We start from the raw sequence: 15622 nt of genomic DNA, 5'->3' as shown, positions 1-15622 counted from the left end.
CCAGATGTCAACTCTGGTGTTCACTTTGTGAACTGACATTTGGTAGTAAAAGTGGAATCTAATTCATCAAAGTTAAGTACTGCTACCAGCTCCCTAGTTTTGCAGATTTCCTGAGACATGCCAACTGAAGACCAAGGAATTCTGGAAGCAAGATCTGAAGGATTATAATTATACATATATCAATCTGTCAGAAGACACCATTACAAGTTAGTTTAAGGATCTTAATTGGCTTTACTTTCAATTCTAGAATCGAGCAACATTTCATTCCATAAAATAGAATAAGTTCCAATGAGGACCACAGAGGAGGTTAGTTTACAGATAGAAAAAAAAAAAAAAAAAAAGCAGGGGGGTGGGAATACAGTTCTGTGGTACAGTACTTGCCTATCATGCAAGAGGCCCTGGGTTCCATCCCCAGTATGACAAAAAAAAAAAAAAAAGAAGAAGAAGAAGAAGAAGAAGAAGAAAAGGAGGAGGAGGGGGGAGAGGGAGGAGGAGGAGAAGAAGAAATGGGTCGTTTCAAAGTCACAGGGACAAAGAGACAGAACAATAGAAAAATAACTGGTTAACATCAGTTTACTTCAGCTTACCTTCTTTGTGTGTAAAGATTAAGGCAAAGGGAACTTCACTATCATGCCTATTAGGAAGCTTGACTGTTACCTCTCTAATCCTGACTTCTCTTAAAAACAAATAAATACCGTAGTTTCAGCTTGCTGACATGAAGCTTTAAGCACGAGAGACACCGTTTTGACTTTTAGTAGACTCTGCTGGGGTCTACTGCAGGAGCTTAGTCTAAAACAAAGGCATACTGTAATTCTTATTTAACACTTCTAGGTCCATGTTAGAATGAAATGGTAGAAAAGTACCCAAGGCATCTTATAGTAAAGAGAATTAGAGGGGAAAAAAAATCTTCCTGAACAACACTATTAAACAGATGAGGAAACTGAGGCAAAGGAAGAACAAATGAGGTGGACAGAACCAGAAATCCGTGATCCCAGGATCAGATGCCTGAATGGGAGACCTTTCATTATGTTGTGTACTAGCAGTGAGCAACAGTTTAAAATCAGTTGGCAAACAGTCTGGAATAATCTCCTGGTTTTGTTTCTCTGTTTTATCTGGTGTGTCTACAGAGCTGTGTAGTGCACAACAGCCAGGATAATAAAGAAGCTGGATCAAGACCAAACATAGCAAATCCAGTCTCGTGATTTATAAAAGGTTGCCCGTTGACCCTGGAAACCAAGGAGTTGGGGAGGAGGAGACTTGGTGACTCAACAAAAAAGTTAAAAACATAGTCATAAGTTACCATTAACTATCAAATATAAAGGAAGTCTTAGAAAAACTTTGTTTTCCTTTTTCATGTTGATTTTGAGAGTGCCAGAAAAAAAAAATCTGTTTTTCAAGTGAAACTAGCTTTAGATTTCACTAGGATCTGAGCTTGTTTTTCTACTTAACTGAAAAAGAAGACAAAATGGAATTGGGGAACTAAATTCTAGAATCATAGTTCATTTAGATTTGTGTGATATGACTGGACATGGGTTATTATTGTTATTTTTATGTTCTTTACATTTCTGTTTCCTCTGTTCTTTCTCAAGAAAGCAATTCCTTCTTCTTCTTGAGGTTTAGCAGAATGAATGGAAAACTTTTTTTTTTTTTTTTTTTTTTTGCAAATATAGGGTCTTTGGTGAAACAACATGACTGAATATGCCCTTTGAAATGTGCTCTTGGCACCTCCCCTATAACCCAATGTGTGGTTTTAGCTAGGCATCTTGTGGCTTTGTCTCAACTTTCATAAGGGAAGTGTTCCTTCTAGGGGAGAGGGGAAGGCTTCCACTTGCCTCTTCACACGTTAGCACTATTTTTCTGTTCTTCATAACTTTGGGCATCCTTTATTGCTTCTAAACTTCTTACCTCTCAATTTTACATTTATCATCCACCTTCTACCTCAATAGCATTATGCTTTTCAATTACTTTATCATATCATTTATTTAAATTTAATTTTAAAATAATGATAATAAGTTATCATTATTTTCCTTAATGGATGGGCTAGATGAGTTTTTTTTCTTAGCATCTTGGGCTACAATATTTAAGCCTGTTGAGAATTTTTCTAACAATGATTGTAGATCTCTTGATGTTTTGTTTGATTGTGAAAAAACTGGATCTGTGGGTGATTCAGTCTTCTAGTTGTGCTCTCTTGGTTTCCTTCCTCCAGAGCAGGGTTTTTCTAAGAGCATCCCTGTTTAGAATATGTTTCTTCACACTAAAAAGGGGAGAGGAAAAGGGAAATGGTGAGAAACAAACAAACCAAAAGAAAAGAGTGAAATCAAAAGAATGAGAGGATGAGCCAAACACTAGGAGAAAATATTTGCCAAAGATATATTGAATAAAGGACTTGTATCCAAAATACACCAAGAACTCTTAAAACTGAACAATAGGAAAGCAATGACCCCATTAAAAACCAGGCAATCTCAATGGATACCACCAAAGAAGATATTCAGTTCAGATGGAAATAAGCATATGAAAAGATGTTTCACAACATATGTGTTAGGGAATTGCAATTAAAACAGCCAGAAGCTACCCCTACATACCTATTTGAATGGCCAAAGTCCTATTCATCAACAATACCAAATGCTGGTGAGAATGTGGAGCAATAGGAACTCGCATTCATTGCTGGTGGGAATGAAAAGTGGTTCAGTCAATTGAAAGACAGTTTGACAGTTTCTTGTAAAACTAAACATATTCTGCCATACAATCTAGCAATCATGATCCTTGATGTTTACCCCAAGGAATTAAAAACTTATGTTCACAGTCAAAATACATTCTATTGTCATATATAACTAAGTGGAACAACAACAATTGTTTTTATGTCTATCAAAAAAAAACTTGTATTTTTTTCACCTGTTTTGTTTATAGTTGCCAAAACTTGGAAGCAATCCAAATATCCATCAGGAAATAAATGGACCCATACACAGTGGTACATACCGATGATGGACAATTATTCATCACTAAAAAGAAATGACCCATCAGGCTATGTGAAGACATAGAAACTTCAGTTCATATCTCTAAGTGAAAGAAGGCAATCTGCAAATCTATATACTGTATGATAGCTGTATAACATTCTGAAAAAGGCAAAACTATGGTAACAGTAAAAAGATCAAAGGTTGGGAATTGGGAAGGATGAATAGTTGGTACATGTAGGATTTTTAGGGCAGTGAAACTGTTTTGTATGATACTACACTGTTATACATACTATATATTGTACATTTGTCAAAATCCATCTGATACACAATGCTAAGAATGAACCCTAATGTAAACTATAGAGTTGGGGTGATAATGATGTGTAGGCTCATTGATTCCAACAAGTATACCAGTCTGGGATGGAATGTTGATAGTGGGGGAGGTTGTATGTGTGTGGAGACAAGAATTTATGGAAACTCTCTGTTTTCTTGCTCAATTTTTCTGTGAACCTAAAATTTCTCAAAAAAAAAAAAAAGTTTATTAAAAAGAGAGAGAGAAAAAAAGACACAAAGTTAGGTGGACCAAAGTATGGAACCCACTGAACCCAGATTCTTCTGAGTATCTTGCTTAAAATTTATCATATATTGTATTTTCATTGGCAATACAGTTACCTTTGTTTGCATGGAGGTTTGGTTTCAGGACCTTTGTGAATACTAAAGTCCTTGGATGCTTAAGTCTCGTATATAAAACTGGCATAGTGTTTGCATCTAGCTTATGGAAATGTTCCTAGATTGCTTACAACACCTACTATAATGTAAATGCGGTATAAGTAGCATTTCTTAGGGAATAATGACAAGAAGAAAAAGACTGTATGTGATCAGACAGATGCAATTTTTTCTCTTGAATATTTTCATTCTACCATCGATTCCTTGGATTTGGAACCTGCAGCTATACCCTGCAAACAAACCAACTGTTGTAATAAGATATCAGAGTCTAGAATGAGCTGCAGTAGCCTTGTAAGGTTTCGTGAAGAAGAATTTTGGTTGGAGGAATGAAAGGTTTCAGAAGATAGAAGAGAAAGAATAAAAACAGCCTAAGAAGAGGGAGAGAGGCCTGAGCCAGGGGAGAGAAGCTTGGACAATTGAAATCCATCTGCTGAGTAACTGTGGGAAATGCAGCTGGAAGGGGACTGGCGTTCCATGTTTGCATGTTGGGTGTGCTGGCCAGCTTTCTGTTACTGGAACAAATATCTGATATAATCAGCTTATAAAGAGGAAAGGATTATTTTGGCTCATAGTTTGGGAGGTTTAAGTTCATGAGTGCTTTGGGGCCTCCCAGCACATCATTGTGGGAGCACATAGAAGAGAGAACTGCTCACCTCATGGCAGTCGAAAGAGGAAGAGAAGGAGACTGGGTCCCACAATCCCTTTGAAAGTACACCCCCAATGACCTGAAACCTCCCATTAAGACTTACCTCTTAAAAATTCTCCACCTTCTAATAGTGTCATTCTGGAGACCAAGCTTTTCACACCTGAGTCTTTGGAGGACTTATGATCCAAACCACAGCATCATGTTAGAATGTACTATGGATTTTGTCTTCAAGGAAACCGCTGTAAATTTCTCCAAATCTGAGTTTAAAATAAAATGACTCTATAAGGATTAATCTGGCACTGTGGGTGAGTAAGAAGGAAGGAAACACCAGAGGCAGAAAGAGAAGTTCAAACCAGTTTCCTTCCTCCTCTTTTTGAAAATTTGGATAAAGAAGATAAATTTCTTAAAGCTCTTTTATTTATATCAATAAAAAGAATACTATGTCTAATAGAAGTGGTTATAAGTGAAAAGAGGTAAAAGACGTGTGCACTGAAGCTGATATCATAAAAAAATCAGTCGTGCTCCAGTTGAGCCTTCCTAAACATTGCACTGGGCTTCATCCTGGAAGGCTCTGGACTTCCGATGGCATGAAGTTGTTGTATTGTCCTAGCCATTGCTTTGGTAACATGGGTCACAGAAGGCAATACTAATATTTCTCTATTGTGACTGCATACACACATCCTCACATGAAACTTGTGTGTGCTTGTGTGTCTATAATTTAAATTCCTCTATGTGCTTTTCAAGGCCCTCCATAACCTGGTAACATCCCTCCAAGTCCTCTTCTCATCTTCCATGTACTCTCTCCACTCTATTCTGTTTGGTCTGAAGACACTGAATTTGCCCTGTTTATATCTTCATCAAAATCATTACTCAATTAAGATAAAGCATATAGTAAAGTTATTTATAATGAAAGCGGAACATGAAGTTAGTGCTAAGAAATTAATTTCAGTGAGTTTCTTGACTGAAGTGCAGAGAAAGTTAGTACCATCTTCTTTATTTCTTCCTGCACTTTTATAAACTGAAAGAGATCTGGCACATCTATAGTAAGAAACAGATACCTGAAGGCAGACTCCGTTTAACCCCAATTTTAAAAATGCATTAATCACCCTAGGAATTAATTCAAATCCTCATGTGATCCCTATATGTATATTTTTTTTCCTTCCTTGTTTTATTTATTTATTTAGATACTGGGGATTGAAACCAGAGATGCTTAATCATAGAGCCACATCCCCAGCCATTTATTTATTTATTTAAGACAGAGTCTCATTAAGTTGCTTAGAGACTTACTAAGTTGCTGAGGTTGGCCTTGAACTTGTGATCCTTCTGTCTTATCTTCCCAAATTAGTGGGAATACAAACTCATTGTGCTCAGCTCCTTCCTTGTTTTTTTAACCTTTCCCAAAGCTGGGATAAAAGCAGTGGTAACTCTATGTCTGATACTATTAGCATTCTGACACATTTAAATGAGAGAAAGAGAAAGGGAGGTAGGGAGGGAGGGAGGGGGAACAGGGGGGGTACTTAACTATAACTCAGAAAATGTTATTTAAAGTATAGATGCTTTTCTAAAAGTGAAGCATATAACAATATACACTATTTCCTAAAAATATTTTCGTAACTTTAACTGCTCAAATTTTAAAATTTACTTATCTAGAACTTGTATGAAAATTACTTACATAGTTTAACCATGGTTTTATAAATCACATCTCTAAATATTTTGTATCTTATATTTTCTATGTATTTATTAACTACATCTAAGACATAAGTGCTATTTAAATCTAAATCAAAATGGGGGTGGGGGGACGTACTGGCAAGAGTTTCAAAAGAAAAAAAAACAAATTTGACTGGCTTGGGAAACTGAAATGTCTAAAACCCATAAATTTGAAGTCTCATGTTCTTATACTTAATAACCAGAGGACTTTGCCTTTTGTTCAAACGGTGTTCTAGCTAATAGAATCAAAGTACTGGAAAACAACTTTAAGAAGTCTCTGGTAGTTCTTTTTCTGCCTAGTCTAAGAACAGATTATAGTCCAATATAATAGGAAGGTCATGCTTATTTAGACAGACTTTATTTTTTTTAAAAAACCACAACAAAATTACTTTTCTTATGATCATTTAACAAAACTTCAAAAATCAAAGACATAGTTGAACTATTTTTGTTTCTTGCAGAAGTGAGATCAATGGCAGCTATTTGTGGGCAGGTACTAAAGTAATTTTTTCAGCCTCAAACTTCCAAGACACATTGCATCTGGCAATAGTTATTAAGCAAGGAAGAGATTCATAAAGCAGTGTAATTAATGCGATGAAAACAGTAGGGCTTTATTGCACATTAGTCTGCATAACTTCTGGGTGGTGGAACAACTCAGCTACTCACAGTGCTAAGAAGTCGGTTTCCTTCTCAGGAATCATTTCCTAGATCAGCATGACTGTCTCTGCCTAGTTAAACTGTCCATATTTTCCCAGCCCCTAGATGACACATAGATCTGGGAAAGACCTCCCCATGAGTTACTTACAAGTAAACCCTTAGAAGCAACTGGCACAGTTAACCTGTGTTGTCCAGACCAAATTCCTTCTATTGCTTTCTAGGGTGAGTGGAGGTGAAGCGTGGACTTGAAAGCCCTGTTTTATTAAACTTGGGGAACACTTCAAGATCTTTGGACTGGTGAAAATAACTGGTTTTTATTTTCCTAGGTTTTGCCCTAATACTTTCAGTTTAAATTTTTTTAAAGCATTTGCTTTAATGCTGAAGAGGAAACTTAAAAATATTTATTATCCTTTTAATAAAGTGATAGCTATAAAGCAAACTGGGAGTTTATAACCAAAGGGGCTCTAGGTGGGATAAAATTATAAGAAATGAACTGTGCTGTGCTGTGTGACCCATGCCAGGCTGTAAAGAAGCACGTTTCAGAGTCTCCCTGTACAGACTGATTCCTACAATGTCCTCAGATTCAGAGGAGAGTATCTCCTTCCCCAATCTGCCTGGGTCCTGTGCTAATCAACTGGCTAAAGAATATGGGAAGTACAAACAGGTCCACCAAAGCAGGAGGCATATACTTAGATTTTTACATTGAATCTAATGTGATCAACTTCCTTGTACTTTGAGTCTTTGAATAATAGTGAGGACTTGTACCCAAGAGAAGCTTGTTTGTATTCTGAGTCAGAACATATCTAAAGAAACTGGTTGTGTCTGATCTTTCATCTAGTTTTCCTCTGGCTTGTTTTAAGAAAAGGGGAAAGGTTTGATTTGTTAAAATTCAAGAGAACCAAGATACAAATGTGTTGTGTAAAATACAAATGTAAAAACCCCTTTAAAATTTTTTAAAATAAATTTCCCTTAAAGGATGTTTTGGACAGATTAAATAAGAGCAGAGTCAGGATATACCTTTTGAAGGCGAAGGGAGATTCATGTGTGTTAAATATATTAAACACAGAAATTTCTCCTTAGGATAATCTTGGGTTTGATTGATCACACTGCATAAAAGCCCTATAAATTCCATCTTTTTTTTTAAATTTTTTTTTATTGGTTATTCAAAACATTACAAAGATTGCAGAATCACATCGGTTACACATCCACATTTTTACATAATACCATAATAGTAACTGTTGTATTCTGCTACCTTTCCTATCCTCTACTATCCCCCCTCCCCTCCCCTCCCATCTTCTCTCTCTACTCCATCTACTGTAATTCATTTCTCTCCTTATTTTTTTCCCATTCCCCTCAGAAACTCTTATATGTAATTTTGTATAACAATGAGGGTCTCCTTCCATTTCCATGCAATTTCCCTTTTCTCTCCCTTTCTCTCCCACTTCATGACTCTGCTTAATGTTAATCTTTTCCTCCTGCTCTTCCTCCCTGCTCTGTTCTTGGTTGCTCTCATTATATCAAAGAAGACATTTGGCATTTGTTTTTTAGGGATTGATCTTAAAGAAGGTGCACAATCTAAACTAGAAACCTTATGTTTAACTGCCACTTGATTTAAGAGACCACACGGAAGAGAAAAAATATAAAAGAAAATCTGATCAGATGCTAAAAGATACGTGAAAGAAGTGGTCTGCCTTTGGTTTTACCAATGAAAACGGTAAAGGAATGAAAAACAGTCAGCACCTCCTTCCCTTTTCTAAGTTCTGAGTTCAAGACATAAAATCATTAAAGAAATGAACACAATAAGATACCCCCATCACACACATCCCCAAATAAAATTACATAGAACCGCAAGCAAACCTCTACTTAACAGAAAAATTTTTAAAAAATTACTGGTGGTTCAAGAAATACCCATACTCTTAAGAGAATTTCCCCCAAGGAGTCTAGTCAGTTAAAACTGCAGAAGTTACTAACTGGGGTGAGGGAGGGGCAATACTCCAAAGTGACAGCATTGATATCAGGAAGAGGGCCTTTGTTCTACTTGACTCTTTTAGTGCCCTTGCCTGGGTCAAACTATAGATGGATCATGCTACACCAAATATGCCTAAACTAGTTTTTACTTTTCTTGGTTTGGTCAATTTTTAAACTTTGATGCATATGTCTTTCTAAGAGTGAATTAATTACATTTTTCAGAGAGAAAGATGATGCTTTGGAGGCATGATAAAACATTATGAATTATAGTCATTACAAAAAAAAAAAAATAGCATGGCCATCATTCTGAAACACCAGAGTTAGTTTTATGAAGAATTGGAGTGCATATAAATAAAACAAATATGTAAACTGTAGATGGAGTCTTAACAGCATTTAATTAAAGCAATTCGATTCAATGTTTTAAAAGACTTTTGCAATATCACCTATTACTTTTACAGAGTCAGGTCTGTCATAATGGAGATGAATAAGGTCCGTCGTTAATGGTAAGTAGGTAAGTGGTTGCAGAAGACTGTGCAAAGATAACAATAAAGAAAGAGAAATTGGGCAGAGAGGGCATTGAGTATGAGATGTGGAAGAAAGGACTGATGTCATTAAGAGCAAGTGGTTCTATCAGGCAGACATTTGAATTAATAAATCCTGTTGTCTAATGGAATGTACTCCCAAAAGAAAATAAGCAGCTCAGTTGGTTGCAGATGGTTTTCTAAGAAATTTTCTTACAGAGTTCCCAAGAATGCCAATATTTCAGAAGCTCTGATATCCATGATCAAACAGTATTTTCAAAGAACTGAGGAAGGAAGACAAGACTTGAAGTCATGACATAATGAATAAAACAAGATAGTGAAGAATCATTGGCAAACTGCAGTTAACCCTGTGCCAACTTGGTCAGAATAAACAAGATTGGGTTCTTAAATAATGCGGCAGTCGTTTGGGGAGCTATCATCTCTAAGCCAAACTGGAGAAGGCTACTTGTAACAGGCTCCCTTAGGGAGGAACCATAGGAAAGTCACCAAAAAAAAAAAAAGAGAGAGAGAGAGAGGAAGCCAAAGAGTGTTTTTAGCCTCACACATCCTGTGCTTTTTTTTTTTTTTTTTCCTGCTGCTATTTTAAAAGATAAACATTACATTTGTGGTTAAGTTTGTTTGTTTGTTTTTTCCAGGTTAAAGAAAACAATATGGTCATGAAAAGAAGAGACCTGAGATGCAGTTAATGACCTTGGAAATGCAGGCTCTTTTTCTGATTTCAAAAACAAAATTAAAACAAAGAAAGAAACATTTTTAAAAATGTGGTTTTAAGAACAATGAGGCTCTTGAATCCATTAGGCCTACTGGTTTTAGAATGACTTAAGCAAAAGACACTCTGTCTGCTGGGAAGCTCTGAGCAAAGAGATGGCCCACCTTGCTGTATAGCTGCAGTCCACTTTTAGGTTTAATTCAATTGGTATTTTGCAGGCAGGAAGTTGTGTTCATCTATTTTATGGAAACTAGACTGTTTCATATTATTTTTAGTTAGAAAATGAAAACAAATTTTACTTAGAAAGTATTTTAGTCTGTTTCATGCAGTTGTAAGAGAAGATGGGAGACCAGATCATTTATGTAGAAAAGAAGTATATTGGCTTCCAGTTCTGGAGACTGGGAAGTCTGAAATCAAGGGGCCACATCTGGTGAGGGCTTTGTGTACATCATGCCATGGTGAAGGGCATTGCATGGTGAGAAAGCAGGTGTGGGCAAGCTCAGCTCTTTCTCTTCTTATAATGCCACTAATCCCATCACAGGGGCCCCATCCTCATGACCTCCAAACAGCCCACTTCCAAATACCACCAATATATATATTTAGGCACTAGGTTTTCAACACATGGACTTTTTTTTTTTATTAAAGAGAGAGTGAGAGAGGGGGGAGAGAGAGAGAGAGAGAGAGAGAGAGAGAGAGAGAGAGAGAGAGAATTTTAATATTTTTTTTTTAGTTTTTGGTGGACACAACATCTTTCTTTGCATGTGGTGCTGAGGATTAAGCCTGGGCTGCACACATGCCCTGTGAGCACGCTACCGCTTGAGCCACATCCCCAGCCCCAACACATGGACTTTTGAGGAACTCATTCAACGGTAAAAGGAAGCCAGTAGAGTTTTCTCGTGGGCTTAAAGGCAATCCCACTTCATCACCAGGTAACTTCTGTGTACTTAGATTTCACAGATACCAAAAGTGGCCCTTATTTTATCCAGGACTCTGCTGTCATCACACAGGACACCACTAAAAGCTATCATTTCCTGGTAGATCAGATAATTGGAGAGGTGGAGATGAACCTATGTGGGAATGGTTGGGACAGTGGGTGGAAATGCCTGCTGTTCTAGATAGATCTTGAGAAATGACTCAATCTGCTGATAACAATCACTGAAAGTTGTTGTAAAGTGGCTTCCTTGACACAGTCTACAAGTGATTGACCTGGAATGGTGCCTTTACCACAGAATTAGAAGACAAAAAGTATTCCAGGAGATCCCAGGTATATGGTCTTATATAACTCCCAAAACAATGTACTGATCAGCCTTGTATTAGTTTTTAATAAAATTTTAATGTAATTGCTCTAACAAATTATCACAAACTTTGTGAGATATATATATATAATTTCACAGTTCTAGAAGCTAAAAGTCCTAAAGCTGTGTCACCAGGCTGAAATCAAGATATTAGCAGGGTTGTGCTCTCTCCAGAGATTCTAGGGGAGAACCGGTTCATTCCTGGTTTCAGTTTCTGTGGATGCTTTTTTGGGGGACTTCGTCACTCTAGTTTTCAAGGCCTGCACCTTCAAATTTTTCTCTGCTCCTTCACATGCTCTTAAATCATATGAAGATCAGAGAAGAAATCAGAACTATTGCTAAAATGGGTAATATTGCTAGAGATAAATTGTACATGCTTGAAAATGTTCAGTGGTTGATGTTCTAACACCTGTTCCGTTCCAATCATATTAATAGGGGTTTGGCTCTGAACTGGGCATATATTCAATTTTTTCCATGGAGCCTAAATGTGAAGCAATACCTTTTTTCTATCAAAGAATTAAAAGAGTAGATGGCCTCACTTCTACATCTAGACTTTGACATATCTGGATATGATGCTTGTGATGATTTATCAATATTTGCAAATCAAAGAGAAGGATATAGCCTGGGTCTTTGATGGCATTATTAAATGATATATTGAGAAACTTCACATCTTACTCTATTCAGACTTTCTATTGAGTTACTTAAGACATTTCCTCTATGTTGTTAAAAGAGATATGCATGCTGTGTTAGTTATCTATTGCTAGATAACAAATCAACCCTAAATTTTATGGTTTATAACAATTATTAATTTTACTCATACATCTTTAATTTGGGCATGGCTCAGCTGGGATGCCTTACCTCTACCCACCCCCCACTGCCTCCCCCGCTTCCCATCACTGCCAGTGGTGTAGCTAGTTTGGGCACTGAAATGTGTGCTTTCAAGATGACTCACTCAGGTGACTCGCACGTTGGTGCTGGCTGTCTACCCAGCTCAGCCAGGGCTGTGGGCTGGGCCCTCAGTTACACTCCATCTGGGCCTCTGCGTAGATTCCTTGAGCTTCCCCACAGCATGGTGGCTCAGTTCCAAGAGCAAGAATACTGAAAGAACCCAAGAAGAAACTGTATTACATTTTGTAATCTCACCCGAGGTCACACAGTTTCACTTCTTCTGAGGTCACAAGCCAGCCAGATTCAAGGAAAAGAACATAGCTGTCACCCCTCAATGAGACAAGTGTCAAAGAAGAATGTGTGACTTTGGTTGTTGCAGACAGATTGGGAAAGTATACTCTGCCACAAATACTTTCATACATGAAAGAACGCAGATAGGATGTTAGATATGAAATGAGAGAAATAGTCGTAATGTGAAAAAAAAAAAAAAAGGGATGGGGTTGTAGGTCAGTGATACCTTGCATGCTTTAGCATGTCTGAAGCCCTGGGTTCAATTCCCAGTACTAAAAAACAAAACAAAAAATCTAATTTAGAAACTTCCAAAAGAATAAATATATTTGAGTATCATATTTGGCTTGGCTAATGGTGCATTATAAATTGATTAAAGTTTTTTGGAAAAATGTTTAACAGTGTTGATATTCTGACACAATATAAAAACATATAAGCATCCAAATACTAACAAGATGTTAGTAAATATGATGATTTTATCGTTTAATAAGTATGTGGATATTAAAAATGTCAACTGTATAAATCTGTAGATAAAAGTGAATATAACATATTAACAAAACATTACAAAAATAGTATGCATGAAATACTAGAACTATGCTATGTGTATACATCTGTATTGATAGATTAGAAGTATATATGGAACAATGGAACTTGAGTTTAGTGGACTTTGTGTTTTTTTCTATAAACTTGCTTAGATGAATAGTACTGGCAGGAGGATAGCAAGTTAAAAGCCAGCCTCAGCAACTCAGTGAGACCTTGAGCCACTTGAGATCCTGTCTCAAAATAAAATACAAAAAAGCAATGGAGATGTGGCTCAGTGGTTAAGCACTCCTGGGTTCAATTCCTCGTACCAATAAATAAACAAATAAAATTAGTACTAACAAATAATTTTAACACATTATATAAATCAAATATATCACAAGTTCCAATAGTCATAAATAACAAAACATTTTATATTGTGAACCACCAGAGTTTTAAGGAAAACCAAACTGAAAGATAAGCAGTAAATTCAATAAACATAAGCATGAATGCTAAAGGAAATAGTTATTAGAACAAATAAGATTTAAAATGAACTATAATTGAAAACCTTAGAACTGGGCATGGTGGCACACACCTGTAATCACAGCATCTCAGAAGGCTGAGACAGGAGTATCACAAGCTCAAAGCCAGCTTCAGCAAAAGCGAGGCACTAAGCAACTCAGTGAGACCCTGTCTGTAAATAAAATACAAAAGAGGGCTGGAGATGTGGGTCATTGCTACGACACCCCTGGGTTCAATCCCTGGTACTCCCACCAAAAAAAAGTATACTGCAATCATAATTGCTCACAATTTTTATTTTTATATTATTTTTAGTACTGGGAATTGAACCCAGGGGTGTTGTAGCACTGAGCCACATCCTTAGCCCTCTTTATTTCTCATTTTGCTATCGGGTCTCCCTAAGTTGCTTAGGGCCTCTTTAAATTGCTGAGCCTGATCTTGAACTTGCAATCCTCTGGCCTTAGCCTCCCAAGTTGCTGAGATTACAGGCATGTGCCACTGTGTCTGGACAGGCAGCTTTTAAAAAACTGTTATTGATAAAAATTAAAAATGATCACTGAAATAATAGGCCTACTAGACAAACCAAATAACAAAATAATTACACCAAAGAATAAAACAGTGAACTGTGAGAAATGAGCACAGGAATTCAATTATAATAGAGTATACCAGACAGAAACAGAAAGTACTGCAAAAAATAAATAAATAAAATAAAATGATAAATTAATGCATTTTAATCACATGAATATAATTTTTGAAAAAAAATAAAAACTTATACCTACAGGTAAATGTGATAGGTAAACCTCTAAAATGGTCCCCAATGATCTATGTTAGAAATGCAATATTGTAAAGCTTTAGTTTGCTTATGTTCAGGAGAACTTCAAAATACAAGTTGGTGAAGTTCTTCATAGAATTATTGTGAAAATCATTACAACAAAATACACCTTAGCTGCACTTTATGAAGTAAGATACTCTACTTTCCTCTCAACCATTGCCTTACTGTGTGACTAAGATTTTTTTTTTCTATTGCACAGTGGGATCTTAGCATCAATAAGCAGGTTTGAAATGATCCAACAACTTTCTCTTACTGTTGCACCATAGCACTGAGTCAGTTGGAGAAAAACAGCACATCTTAAGTCAGGTGAATAAGAATCACAATAATAATAATAGCCTTCAAACTGCATATTTATGATTAGTAGTTAATTGTAATGAGAAACTAATTATCCTTGTATCATAGTTCAGACAAGAAGAAAGGCAAAAGTTATATGATTTTTCCAGAGATGTCATACAACAGCAAAATTGGAATATTCTGTAATTTCCAGCTTTCTCATATTCCCTTGGACTTCTGTAATGGAGTTTTGGTTTAGATAGACTTAACTAGTTTCAAGTAAAGATAATAGATAATACTGATTGTTCACTGTTATGTCCAAGAACTGTGCAAAGAGCTTTGTATGTATTAACTCAGGTAGTCCATCCACAGGACATCCACAAAAGGTAAGTATTATTATCTCCAATTCTAAAGGTAAGAAAAATTAGGTCCAGAGATACTCAAGCCATGTACCAAGGTCCTGCAGCTAAGTACTGGAGTCAAGTAGGAAGCAGGCAGTCTGGATATAGTCTTTGCTCTGAACTTTGTGTGCAATGGAGACACTTTGGTGCTCTAGAGTGGAGGTGCTAGGGGATTTCAAATTTTCATGGGGTGGAAACTGTGAAATGAATCATTTTATTGGGCATCCAGGAGTTTCAAAAACAGTTGTCACTGCCTCGAGGTAAATGCTGATTCTACTTTTAACAGTTCATTTATACCCTCTTTCTTGTTGACTTTGTTTCTTCCTCTTCTTCTGTGGATTGACAGCTAAGGAGGAGTGGCCACTGATACCAAGCCAACAGGCCTCTTGTGCTGAACAGTATGTACACATGGAATCAGGGCTTAGAGACACCAGAGGGAGGCACACATATGGTGAACTTTCAAATTTCAAATATGGGAAGCCTCGTTTCATTCTTTTACCATATTGATGTTTTTTTCAAATCACATCTGTTATTGGTTTTGCTTTTGTCAAGATTTTCATAGAAAGACTTATCTGGACTAGCTAGTGACCATATTTTAAATTTTTAATAATTGGTAATAAAAATATATGCTAAATAATTAGTAACTAAAATATTGGTAATTAGTAATACATGCTCACTGTAACAGATTTGTATACATCAAAAAC

Source organism: Callospermophilus lateralis, chromosome 12 (assembly GCF_048772815.1).
Source record: "Callospermophilus lateralis isolate mCalLat2 chromosome 12, mCalLat2.hap1, whole genome shotgun sequence".
NCBI lineage: Eukaryota > Metazoa > Chordata > Mammalia > Rodentia > Sciuridae > Callospermophilus > Callospermophilus lateralis.
This window is presented reverse-complemented; position numbering follows the sequence as displayed.